This window comes from Bubalus kerabau, chromosome 16 (assembly GCF_029407905.1).
Source record: "Bubalus kerabau isolate K-KA32 ecotype Philippines breed swamp buffalo chromosome 16, PCC_UOA_SB_1v2, whole genome shotgun sequence".
Lineage (NCBI taxonomy): Eukaryota > Metazoa > Chordata > Mammalia > Artiodactyla > Bovidae > Bubalus > Bubalus kerabau.
This window is the reverse complement of record NC_073639.1, coordinates 19400980-19415079: the sequence shown is the minus strand read 5'-3', so window position 1 is coordinate 19415079 and position 14100 is coordinate 19400980. Positions and strand designations below refer to the sequence as shown.

The window sequence follows — 14100 nt, the reverse complement described above, 5'->3', positions numbered from 1 at the left end:
CTGAGACTGTGTTTATTAAAAAAAAAACCATGTCTCTTTCTTCTTCAAATTGGTTTATTTCTGTTGGTCTTCCTTATCCTTTCTTCTGCAGTTTCCACATACTGTTCATCCCATCCAGTAATGTATTTAAAGTTTAAATTTTGTACTTTTAAGTTCTAGAATTTCAGTAGGATATTTTTAGCTTCAAATTTGCTGTTGAGAATCCCTGTGTGTTTACTGATTTTTTTCTACTACTGCTTTAAAACCGTGAACATATTTATGATAGTTACTTTAAATGGCTCTTATCAAGAGACTGCGCTAACACCTAATTTTAGTGTTTTATTTTCAACATCTCAGTCATTTAGGTTTCTGTGTATGTTGACTATATATATATTTTTTTCCGCTCTGGGACACATTTTCTTCCTTCTTCACATGACTGTGTGATGTGACATTACATGACTAGTAATGCACATTTTGTTTTACTTTATGCTAGATATTGTACATCTTACAATTAATACAATCTTGAGCAAGGTGTTTTTCTTTAAATAATGAGTTTAGTTTGGACAGGCAGATAAATTATTGGATGATCTTCTCAATCTCATCAAACTTGTTTTTTATTCTTTGTTAGAGAGGATTTACTTTATTTTATCTTCAGACCTATGATGTGGCCCTACCTTTGTGGTATGGTCCATACTTGCAAGGAATGACTTTTCTGGGATTTCAGCTGGTTGAAGTATTCATCAGTGTTATTCTACTCTGGACAATCAGACTGTCGTTTCCTCTAACACTGCACAGTTTCTGGCACCTCCAGTCTACTAGTAGGCCCTCAGCACATTTCTGTCTTTGAATCAGATACTTAAGCTCCACATTCAATCTCTGTCTTTTCCTCTCTATTAAATCTCCACTCTCAGCTCAGGATCACTCCCTTGCTTCAAGTCATAAATTTTAAAAGAGTGTGAGGCTCAGCTGACATTCTTTTCCTTGCAGTAAGGAGCAAATTCTTGGACCACTGCCCATGACTGTAGACAGTTGTTTACTATATTTCGTCCAGGTTGACAGTTGTTTCCATCAGGAGGGTAAGTAAAAAACCAATTAATTTGTTATGGATGTAAGAAGTCTTGTATAATAAGCATCTTAATCACTAATATTTGACAAAGTTCCAGTATTGTACTTTAGATCAAAAATGTTGTATTAACCAATAAATGTGAGTTAAATATTATACATAAAGTTATAAATGTATCTCTTAAAAACTTTAGTAATGCTTCCTTGACACTGATTCCTAAAAATTGACTGATCAAGGGGTAGGAAAATATTTCTGGTTCTTGAAAATCCTCAACTCTGCTTTGAGATGAGAAAGAGGGTAAAATTGTAAAAGCCATACATATATATAAAATATACCTGTATATATATATGTACATATATATGTGTGTGTATATATGTATATATATAGTTATTTCCATAATAATTGTATTAAAGTAGAGCACCATTAGTAATGCAATAGAACACAAGGTTTTACATATATTTGTACATCCTAAATATTTTATTTTGTTTTATAATGATGCAAATTAGGAATAATATAAATTCAGTATTAATCTTTGAAAAGGCAGAATACCAAGGTCTTCCAAACCTGGCCAAAAGTAGGCAAAATTTCCACAGGTTTCTCTGTCCTCTAGTAATCCTCCCTGCCTGCAGCCATCCTGGGTGCTCATCCTGGGTTCTCAGCCTCCACTTACCCCAGAACCCTTAGGTGTGCCCCTCAGCCCGAAAAAAGGTGCTAGCAGCTCTTCACTGTCAAGTAGCCACTATCATTTGACCACTAGCATTTTCATCTCTTTTATTAAATGATGAGTTGGAGATGAAAGTAACTTCACTCTGCCTTTCCAAGGCTTTAGGTATCATTGCTTTAGTGTCTTGAAAGTTTTAAAATGTATCGCAACATGTCCCTAATTTCTCCAATTTTTTAAAAAACATTTATTTATTTATCTTTGGCAGTGGCGGGTTTTCCTTTCTGTGCACAGGCCTTCTCTAGTTGCAGAGAACGGGGGCTACTCTCCAGTCATGGTGTGTGGGCTTCTCACTGCAGTGGCTTCTCCTGTGAAGCGCGGCCTCTAGGCGCCTGGGCTTCAGCAGTTGCAGCACACTGGGCTGTGGAGCATGGGCTCAGTCGTTAGGCATGGGCTTACTTGCTCTGAGGCATGTGGGATCTTCCAGGACCAGGGATCTAACTGATGTCCCACTCATGGCAAGGCGGATCCCTAACCCCTGGACCATCAGGGAAGCCCTAATCTCTCTAATTTCGTTGCTTTGATGCTGAGTGACTACTATGACTTTGTGGGAATAGTGGTTTTCATCAGTCAATCCTTGCTCCTTAGCTTCCAGTTCAGTTCAGTCGCTCAGTCCTGTCTGACTCTTTGCAACTCCATGGACGGCAGCACGCCAGGCTTCCCTGTCTATCACCAACTCCCAGAGCATGCTCAAACTCATGTCCATCAAGCTGGTGATGCCATCCATTTTCTGTCGTCCCCTTCTCCTCCTGCCTTCAATCTTTCCCAGCATCACAACTTTTCCAATGAGTCAGTTCTTCGCATCAGGTGGCCAAAGTACTGGAGTTTCAGTTTCAGCATCAGTCCTTCAAATGAATATTCAGGATTGATTTTCTTTAGGATTGACTGATTTGATCTCCTTGCAGTCCAAGGGGCTCTCAAGAGTCTTCTCCAACACCACAGTTCAAAAGCATCAATTCTTTGGTGCTCAGTTTTCTTGAGTCCAACTCTCTCATCCATACATGATTACTGGAAAAACAATAGCTGTAACTAGACTGACCTTTGTTAGCAAAGTAATGTCTCTGCTTTTTAATATGCTGTCTAGGTTGGTCATAGCTTTTCTTCTAAGGAGCAAACATCTTTTAATTTCATGACTGCAATCACCAACTGCAGTGATCTTGGAGCCCAAAAAAATAAAGTCTATCACTGTTTCCATTGTTTCCCCATCTATTTGCCATGAAGTGATGGGACCAGATGCCGTGATCTTAGTTTTTTGAATGTTGAGTTTTAAGCCAACTTTTTCACTCTCCTCTTTCACTTTCATCAAGAGGCTCTTTAGTTCTTCTTCACTTTCACCATCTGCATATCTGAGGTTATTGATATTTCTCCTGGCAATCTTGATTCTAGCTGTGCTTCCTCCAGCCCAGCGTTTCTCATGATGTACTCTGCATAGAAGTTAAATAAGCAGGATGACAATATACAGCCTTGACAGCCTTTCCCAATTTGGAACCAATCTGTTGTTCCATGTCCAGTTCTAACTGTTGCTTCTTGACCTGCCTACAGATTTCTCAGGAGGCAGGTAAGATGGTCTGGTATTCCCATCTCTTGAAGAATTTTCCACAGTTTGTTGTGATCTACACAGTCAAAGGCTTTGGCATAATCAATAAAGCAAAATTAGATGTTTTTCTGGAACTCTCTTGTTTTTTCTATGATCGAACAGATGTTGGCAGTTTGATCTCTGGTTCTCTGCCTTTTCTAAATCCAGCTTGAACATCTAGAAGTTGACGGTTCATGTACTGTTGAAGCCTGGCTTGGAGAATTTTGAGCATTACTTTGCTAGTATGTGAGATGAGTGCAATTGTGCAGTTGTTTGAACAATCTTTGGCATTGCCTTTCTTTGGGATTGGAATGAAAACTGACCTTTTCCAATTCTTGTAAATGTCTGTGAATAGATAAATACATGTTTGGTAAGTGTATAGTAATATAATTGCTGGATCATGGGTACATATGTGTTCATTTTTAGTAGCTATAGTCAATTTGCTTCCAGGCCCTGTAGGGAAAAGCCACATGGAAACGGCTGCTGTCCAGCTCAAGTCGGGAATGTTTTCCTCTCTCTGGACTTCCAGTGCAAAAGCACTCTGATTCTACAGCTTTCAGGTATCTTTGAAAATGTGATTTTTGTAATTTATCTATCTTTTCTATTTCTTTTTTTTTCATTTTTATTTATTTTTAAATTAATTTATTTATTTTAATTGTAGGCTAATTACTTTATGATGTTGTAGTGGCTTTTGCCATACATCGATGCGAGTCAGCCACGGGTGTACATGTGTCCCCATTCTGAACCCCTCTCCCACCTCCCTCCCTATCCCATCCCTCAGGGTCGTCCCAGTGCACCAGCCCTAAGTGCCCTGTCTCATGAGTCAAACCTGGACTGGTGATCTATTTCACATATGGTAATATACATGTTTCAATGCTATTCTCTCAGATCATCCCACCCTCGCCTTCTCCCACAGAGTCCAAAAGTCTTTTCTAGTTCTGTCAGCAGTATTCTTGGCCTCGTGTGGCTTACCGCATTCTTCTTTGAAGAAGAAGCCCAGTTTTGAACTTGATATAAGTGGAATTATATAATATATATCATTTATTTTTGTCTGGCTAATTTTGCTCAGTATTATTCTCATTGTTCTCATTATTATCACTCATTATTCTCATTATTACCATGTACGGATGTGAAAGTTGGACTATAAAGAAAGATGAACACTGAAGAATTGATACTTTTGAACTGTGCTGTTGGAGAAGACTCTTGAGAGTCCCTTGGACTGCAATGAGATCCAACCAATCCATCCTAAAGGAAATCAGTCCTGAATATTCACTGGAAGGACTGATGTTGAAGCTGAAACTTCAAAACTTTGGTCACCTGATGTGACTCATTTGAAAAGACCCTGGTGCTGGGAAAGATTGAAGGAGGGAGGGGAAGGGGAAGACAGAGGGAGGATGAGATGGCTGGCTGGCATCACCGACTCAATGGACATGCGTTTGAGTGAACTCCGGGAGTCGGTGATGCACAGGGAGGCCTGTGTGCCGCAGTGCATGGGGTCACAAAGAGTTGGACACAACTGAGCGACTGAACTGAACTGAACAGATTCTCATTGTTGTTGAGCATTCCATTGCATGACTATACCAAAATTTATTTATTCCTTCTATCGTTGATGTGTGTTTGAGAAATTTCTACTTTCTGGCTACTATGAATAGTGTTGCTTTGAAAATTCTTGTAAATGTCTGTGAATAGATAAATACATGTTTGGTAAGTGTATAGTAATAGATTGCTGGATCATGGGTACATATGTGTTCATTTTTAGTAGCTATAGTCAAACAGATTTCAAAGTGACCATTCCTATCAATATTTACATTTCCATCCAAAGTGTAAGAAAGTTTCTACTTATATATTTTTAATTGGCTATATTTTTTCTAAGACTTTTGCCATATTTTTATTAGGGTATTGCTTTTCCTATTCTTTAGATAAATTTTTTATTTAAATATATTTTACATATATTCCCATATATTATGTTTTTCTGTTTTATTTTCAACTATATCAAATATCCTGGAGTAGGAAATGGCAACCCACTCCACTATTTTTCCCTGGAGAATTCCGTGGTCAGAGGAGCCTGGTGGGCTACAGTCTGTCCATAGGGTCTCAAAGAGTAGGACATGACTGAAGCAACTTAGCACGCACACATGCCAAATACAATGTGCAAATTCCTTTATATTATTCATACTTTGAGTTATGCATATATCATCTTCAGTTCATTAGAGTAGATAGTTAAACCTTAACTTTATCACAACAACAAATTCCTTATCAATAGATTTATCTGTCAGTATTCAATATAATGATGTAAAATATCACTTTATGGCTGATATTTATTTTAAAAAATTAGGAAAAACCTAGATTCACTGTTATTCTTTGGAGATAGAATTGCTAAGTCACTTCAGTTGTGTGCGACCCCATAGACGGCAGCCCACCAGGCTCCGCCATCCCTGGGATTCTCCAGGCAAGAACACTGGAGTGGGTTGCCATTTCCTTCTCCAATGCATGAAAGTGAAAAGTGAAAGTGAAGTCTCTCAGTTGTGTCTGACTCTTAGCGATCCCATGGACTGCAGCCCACCAGGCTCCTGCATCCATGGCATTCTCCAGGCAAGAGTACTGGAGTGGGTTGCCATTGCACTCTCCAGGAGATAGAATTAAAAGGTGGTAAATACCATAAACAACAAAAACAACAAAGCAGAAAGAAAAAGGGATGTTTGTATTTTAGAATGCTTACAGCTAATATAATCAGAGTAAAACTGATCTGTAATTAACAAGATGAAGCTATTTTTTGTTTTGTTTTTGCCTTATGTGGGCTTTCCACAAAATACCACATATGAATGGATGTGGCTGCCACATTTATTCAGCATGCCCATCCTAAAGAGGCTTTTTTCACTGACACTTTATTAGCTATGTCACATTCTATTACCCCAGGTATGACTAATGCCAGGTGACAAATAAACAATGTTGAGCTTCAACTCTCCAATTCCAACTATAACTATTAACATCACAGAATGCCAAACTGACAAGTGATGCAATATGCCCAAATTATATTTATCGTGATATTCAATAAAACCAATTTTCAGTCTAACATGTGTTTATAACACTGTCTTCTGGAGAGTTTACATTTTTAAAAAGTACAACAGAGAGTTAAGGCTACATTTGCTAATGATAAAAATCTCGAATTGATATGGAAGAGACTAACAAGCCCCAACAGTTTTAAACTGGCTTTAAATCCACAAAATGTGTCATAGTGTTCTAATCTCTGCCTCACTTAGAGTATATATTTTATTTATTTATTTTTTTTAACTTAGAGTATATTTTAACCAAATGCCTTATTGGCTAGACACAGGATAAACAAATCAAAGAGTCAGTTATAAATAATTATACCCACAAACAAAGTTGCACTTACAGAAGGAAAACCATGTCTAAATTCTTGATTTCCTTTCAATTTCATTGACTTCTGCAACATTATCTTGAAAGAACAATATCTTCCAACAACAGACTTCTTCCCCTACCAGTACATTATCACTGGCTTCAGTCACTGCACTAAAAGCCTACAGTATACTTTGTGCTGGACAGAAGGATGCAAAGGCTTATTTCTACTAATACATGCCAAATCACTACCCATCAGAAGCATGTAGAGAAAATGAAAAAATATTCCAAAATGAGCTGAGGTAGACTACTTTCAGTTATGGCCAAATAAGGCACATATCAGATTTACTGGCATAGAAAATGCTAAATGTATTTACAAATGAAAAGACAAACTGTAGTAAAAGGACTTACATATATATGAGTTACATTTATGAGCTTTAAAGGGACTTGAAATCATGATATAACTTTTATTACTATCCTACAACTTACTCTTTATCTTTATATTAACTTTTCATCAGGGGAATAAGTCAGTATCCAAAAATGCCAACCCAAGCTATATATGACCAGAACTCAGATCTACCAGGTTTTAACAATCACATCATTCTTCTAATGGGTAAGTCACTTCCTACAAAGCAATGTGACATAGAAATTAACTGAGAGAATTACAGCTGCCTTAAAAGTTGAAGATGGCTATGACTGTGAGAAAGTCAACTGTCGTAACAATCTATAATTCATTTGAAATGCTCTGGTTTAGATTAAATGAATCTTCACAAAGTATTATTAGAAGACAAAATTACGAGTTAGAATTGTCAAATATATAAAGAGCAAACTAAAGGCAAACCTGTGTGTCTTTGTAAATATATAGTCTCCAGTTTTAAGAGAAGAAACAATTTTACAAAATGTACATAGCATTTTGAAAAGTTATTCAGACAGGCTTTTCTCCCTGTATAGACTAGTTATCAGCATCTTTGAAGTTGCATAATGCAGAAGCTGTTCTTTTATTCCTGTGATCTGCCTTGGATCTTTGAGGATAAAGAAAAAATGTCTATTCTGTAAAAACCATTGAACCTATCTAGGGAGCTAGAACTGAGGTTTAATCCCACTGAGAAAAGCTCTGGTTGTTTACTAGACTTATCGAGAAGCCAACAACCCAGCATTGAGAGTGAGAAGAAAAATAATATTTAATAAAGGCCTCAACGATGCAAAATAACAATAACCAATAACCTGAGAATAGGGAGAAATTGTTAGCACATGACACTTGATTAAAAGGAGGTTTAATCAGGAAACAATGGTTCAAAGTAACACAAAATAAAACTTAAAATAGCTGTTAATTGTGTTGTATCTATGGGGCTTTCTAGGTGGTACTTGTGGTAAGGAACCCACCTGCAATGCAGGAGACACAGAAACATGGGTTCAATCCCTGGGTTGGGAAAATCCCCTGGAGTAGAAAATGGCAACCCGCTCTGGTATTCTTACCTGGAAAATTCCATCGACAGAGGTGCCTGACGGGCTCTAGTCCACAGGATTGCAAAGAGAAGGATATGACTGAGCATGCACACACACACACACACACACACGTATCCATACCTATGTGTGTGTGTTAGTTATTCAGTCATGACTATTTGTGATCTCATGGACTGTAGCCCACCAAGCTCCTCTGTCCACAGGATTTTCCACGCAAGAATACTGGAGTGGGTTGCCATTCCCTTCTCCAGAGGATCTTCCCCACCCAGGGATAGAACCTGGGTCTCCTGTATTGCAGGTAGATTCCTTACTGACTGAGACACCAGGGAAGCCCCAAACCTCACCCATCATGGGGCTTGAACCCACAACCCTGCGATTAAGAGCCTCATGCTCTACCAACTGAGTGAGCCTGGTGGCTATCTATACCTATGGTCTCCTTTATTGAACACACTCACTGAAGCCAACTAAGAATGAATTATGTTACTTAAGTAATACAATAATTTTGTGGGGTTTTTAGTGATTTTATTTATTTTTTTGTTTTGATTTGTCTGATATTTACTGCACAGGAATAGAAAGTGCTTTCACCAGGAAACGAATGTGTAACTGTTCAGACAGCCCATGGAAACAGCTACTCTGAGAATGTTGTTATTCATCACCCCTCAGAGGTCATGACTACAGAAAGATACCAGTTACCAATTCAACAATTCCCCAAGTATTCCTCACTTTAACCAATTAAAAAAAAATCAAACCCACAGGCTGTTAAGAAAGTATTTAAATCCCTTTAAAGGTCTATCTCGGAGAAGGCAATGGCAACCCACTTCAGTACTCTTGTCTGGAAAATCCCATGGACGGAGGGGCCTGGTAGGCTGCAGTCCATAGGGTCGCTAGGAGTCGGACACGACTGAGAAACTTCACTTTCACTTTTCACTTTCATGCATTGGAGAAGGAAATGGCAACCCACTCCAGTGTTCTTGCCTGGAGAATCCCAGGGATGGAGAGCCTGATGGGCTGCTGTCTATGGGGTCGCACAGAGTCGGATACGACTGAAGCGACTTAGCAGCAGCAGCAGCAGGAAAGGTCCATCTGGAGAAGGCGATGGCACCCCACTCCAGTACTCTTGCTGGGAAAATCCCATGGACGGAGGAGCCTGGTGGGCTGTAGTCTGTGGGGTCGCTAAGAGTCGGACACAACTGAGCGACTTCACTTTCACTTTTCACTTTCATGCATTGGAGAAGGAAATGGCAACCCACTCCAGTGTTCTTGCCTGGAGAATCCCAGGGACAGGGAAGCCTGGTGGGCTGCTGTCTATGGGGTCACACAGAGTCGGACATGACTGAAGCGACTTAGCAAAGGTCTGTCTAGTCAAGGCTATGGTTTTTCCAGTAGTCATGTATGGATGTGAGAGTTGGACTGTGAAGAAAGCTGAGCTCTGAAGAATTGATGCTTTTGAACTGTGGTGTTGGAGAAGACTCTTGAGAGTCCCTTGGACTGCAAGGAGATCCAACCAGTCCATCCCAAAGGAGATTAGTCCTGGGTGTTCTTTGGAAGGAATGATGCCAAACCTGAAACTCCCAATACTTTGGCACCTCATGTGAAGAGTTGACTCATTGGAAAAGACTCTGATGCTGGGAGGGATTGGGGGCAGGAGGAGAAGGGGATGACAGAGGATGAGATGGCTGGATGGCATCACCAACTTGTTGGACATGAGTTTAAGTGAACTCTGGGAGTTGGTGATGGACAGGGAGGCCTGGCATGCTGCAATTCATGGGGTCACAAAGAGTCGGATATGACTGAGCAACTGAACTGAAGCCCTGAAAGAGTGGTAAAGAACCTGCCTGCCAAAGCAGGTGAGATAAGAAACATGGGTTCGATCTCTGGGTCAGGAAGATCCCCTGGAGGAGGGCGTGGCAACTCACTTCAGTATTCTTGCCTGGAGAATCCCATGGTCAGAGGAGCATGACAGGCTACAGTCCGTAGGATCACAGAGTCAGACACTACTGAAGTGACCTAGCATACTCATACACACACACACACACACACACACACACACACACACACACACATATATCTAAACATCTTTACTACTTTTTCACTACCCAAAGCCTGGAATCTGACCAAAGGCCCATCATTACTAATGAGAGTCAAAAGGCCAAGTCCTTTGCCTGGACCTAGGTGTCCCCAAGAATGCTTTGCTTGAGTCTTAGGAAAAAAAAAAACAGGAGCTCCTCTCTATTCACATCAAGCTCTAAGGTTTTTGCCAATTCTGAGTCAAACCAATAGCTAGCACTCCCAGAAGCTAGGAAGGCCATGCATGGGAGAACATGCATGAATTTTCCTCCGTAAAGGATAAGGCTTGGTGAAATTCTGAGAACTTCATTGAAGGCCAAGAGCAGGACCTAATAAACTGTGTTTTTGGAGACAAACTACATGGTTAAAACACCCATACTTCTAAGAAGGTTGACTTTAATAAACTCTGGTGTCCCTTATATTTTGGGATGGAGAAAATACATTAGGCAGATTGAGACCTTGAGGCCAGAAGATTACAGACAGACTTGAGTACTGAATGGTTTTTCAAGGAGCAATAATAACTGTAAATTCTTGCAGTTGTAAATTCTTTCTCTACTTCTTTGATATATAAATCCTCTCTCAGCCTCTGGCCAATTTTACAACCAAAAAAATGTCTTTCTCAAGGATCCAGGAGTCTTTTCTTTGAAATGTAAGCATTAAGAAATAAAGTGCCAAGAAAAGATAGACCATTTGAATAAGCCAGTGTCTAGTAAAGAGACTGAATCAATAATTAAAATTTTCCAAAAGAGAAAGCAAATAATAATAATAATAAGAGTTCAATGATGAACCTTCCTACCAAACATTTGAGGAAGAAATTATACTAGTTTCCTACAATCTCTTTTAAAGGACAGAAACAGAAGGGATACTATCTAACTCTTTCTATGAAGCCAGCATAATTCTTATACCAACAATAGACAAAGACATTACAAAAAAAAAAAAAAAGGAAAATTAGACCAATCTCTCTCATGAAAACAGATGCAAAAATCCTCATCAAAATATTAGCAAATTGAATTCAAAAAAGCATAAAAAGAATTACACATGATAACCAACTGGGATTTATCCCAGATATATAAGACTTGTTCAACATTCAAAAATCAACTAATGTAATCTATCACATCAACAGGCTAAAGAACAAAAATTACATCATCATGTTTATTGATGCAGAAAAAACACTGGACAAAATTCAACTTTCATTCATGACATAAACTCTCAGAATATTGTAACAGAGGAAGACCTTCCCAACTTGATAAAGAATACACACAAAAAGCCTACAGCTAACACTATACCTAATGGTAAGAAATGTTAAACCTTCCCAGATGGGTGGTTTGCAAGGATGTCCCTTCTCACCATTCCTTTCCATCATGGCACTGGAAGCCCTTGCAAATAGAATAAGACAAAAAGAAAAGAAAGGGTATGAATACAGGAAAAGAAAGACAACTAGTCTTTGTATGCAGATAATATGATCATTTATGTAGAAAATCTGAAAAAAAAGAAAAACTGACCAAAAAACTCTTGGAACTGATAAACAGTTATAGCAAGGTTGCAGGGTATGAGGTTAATATACAAAAGCCAAATGCCTTCCTATATACCAAAAATGTACAAGTGGAATTTGAGATTAAAACCACAAAACTATTTACATTAGCAGATGAAGGAAAAAAAATAATAAACTGGACTTTCTCAAAATTTAAAACTTCTGCTCTGTGAAAGATAATATCAAGAATTAGAAGACACATAACCAGGAGAACATATTTTCAAAACTCATATCTGATAAAGGACTATTACCCAAAATATATAAAGAACTCTTGAAACAATAAGTCATCTTAATTAAAATATGGGTAAAAGATCTGAATGGACTCCTCACCAAAGAAGATATACAGATGGCAAATAATCACATAAAAGATGGCACACATTTTACGTCATTTGGGAAATGCAAAATAAAATGGCAATAAGATATCACTACATACTTATTAGAATGGTCAAAATCTAGAATACAGACAACACCAAATGCTGGCAAGAATGTGGAACAAAAGGAAATCTCTCATACATTGCTGGCAGGAATGCAAAATAGTACACCACTTGGGAAAACAGTTTGGAATTTTCTTATCAAAATTAAACATACTCTTACCATTTGATCCAAATACTCCTTGTTTTTTACCCAAAGGAACTAAAAACTTCTATCCATACAAAAACCTGTACACAAACATTATAGAAGCTCTATTCATAATTGCCCAAACTTGGAAGCAACCAACATGTCCTTCTATAGATGAGGGGATAAACTGTGGTATATTCACACAGTGGAATATTATTCAGTGCTAATAAAATGAGTTATCAAGCCATGAAGGAATTTTTTTTTGTTGTTTGTTTTTTTAAATTTTATTTTATTTTTAAACTTTACATAACTGTATTAGTTTTTTTCCATGAAAGAACCCAATTCAGAAATGCCCACGTGCTGGAGGACTCTAACTATACCACTTTCTGTAAAGGGCAAACAATGCAGATAATAAAAACATTAGTGGTTGTCACAGGAGGCAGAGGGAACAAGAGGTGAATAGGCAGAGCTCAGAAGGCTTTTAGGACAAGAAACTACTCTGTATAATACTATTATGATGAACATAACTCATCATACATTTGTCCAAACTCATAAAATGGACAGTATCAAGAGTGTACTCAAAGGTAAGCTATGGGATTGGGGTGATTATGATGTGTTACTGTTGGTTCACCCTTGGTAACAAATGCACCATGATGCTGAATGATACTGACAATGGGGGAAGCTATGTGTGTGAGAAGGTACAAGACATATGGGAAATCTCTGTACCTTCTTCTCAATTATGTTATGAACCTAAAACTGCTCTGAAAAATGAAGTCTTTAAAAAAAAAGAAATATAGTGCTTTCTTTTTTAAAGATGAATAGTATTCCATTGTCAGGCTTCCCCAGTGCATCAGTAGACAAAGAATCCACCTGCAACGCAGGAGACATGGGTTCAATCCCTGGGTCAGGAAGATGACCCAGAGAAGGAAAGTGACAACCCACTCCAGTATTCTTGCATGAAAATCCCATGGACAGAGGAGCCTGGTGGGCTACAGTCCAAAGGGCCGCCAAGAGTAGGACAGGACTGAGTGACTACCATGCACGACACATTCCATTATCTGTATATACCACATATTCTTCACTCCATTCATCCAGGGATGGATGCCGCAATGAACATTAGTGTGCAAACACTTCTTTAAGATTCTTAAAAAGAAAGTCATGTCATAAGCAACAACACAGATGAACCTTGAGAACATTATGTTAAGCGAAATAAACCAGACATAGAAGAACAAATACTGCAAGGTTCCATGTGTATGAAGTATCTTAAACAAACTCACAAAAGGAGTAAACAGGATCGTGGCTGCCAGAGGCTGGAGGGAGGAAAAAATGGGGAGTTACTGTTTAATGGGTATTAACCTTCAGTTATGCAAAATCACTGCAGTTGGTGACTGCAGCCATGAAATTAAAAGATGCTTACTCCTTGGAAGGAAAGTTATGACCAACCTAGATAGCATATTCAAAAGCTGAGACATTACTTTGCCAACAAAGGTCCGTCTAGACAAGGCTGTGGTTTTTCCAGTGGTCATGTATGGATGTGAGAGTTGGACTGTGAAGAAAGCTGAGTGCCGAAGAATTGATGCTTTTGAACTGTGGTGTTGGAGAAGACTCTTGAGAGTCCCTTGGACTGCAAGGAGATCCAGCCAGTCCATTCTGAAGGAGATCAGCCCTGGGATTTCTTTGGAAGGAATGATGCTAAAGCTGAAAAAACTCCAGTACTTTGGCCACCTCATGCAAAGAGTTGACTCATTGGAAAAGACTCTGATGCTAGGAGGGAGTGGGGGCAG

The 14100-nt window shown here is 38.7% G+C and overlaps 1 protein-coding gene and 1 long non-coding RNA gene across 8 annotated transcripts in view; one reads left to right on the top strand and one right to left on the bottom strand.

Moving 5' to 3' along the window:
* INPP4B (inositol polyphosphate-4-phosphatase type II B) overlaps nucleotides 1-14100 on the bottom strand; it is an 855034-nt gene that overhangs the window by 482015 nt on the left and 358919 nt on the right. The window lies entirely within an intron of this gene.
* LOC129630098 (uncharacterized) lies at nucleotides 3789-8854 on the top strand. The gene is made up of 3 exons (XR_008703522.1): nucleotides 3789-3899; nucleotides 7215-7309; nucleotides 8727-8854. It is a non-coding gene; the product is annotated as an uncharacterized LOC129630098 (long non-coding RNA).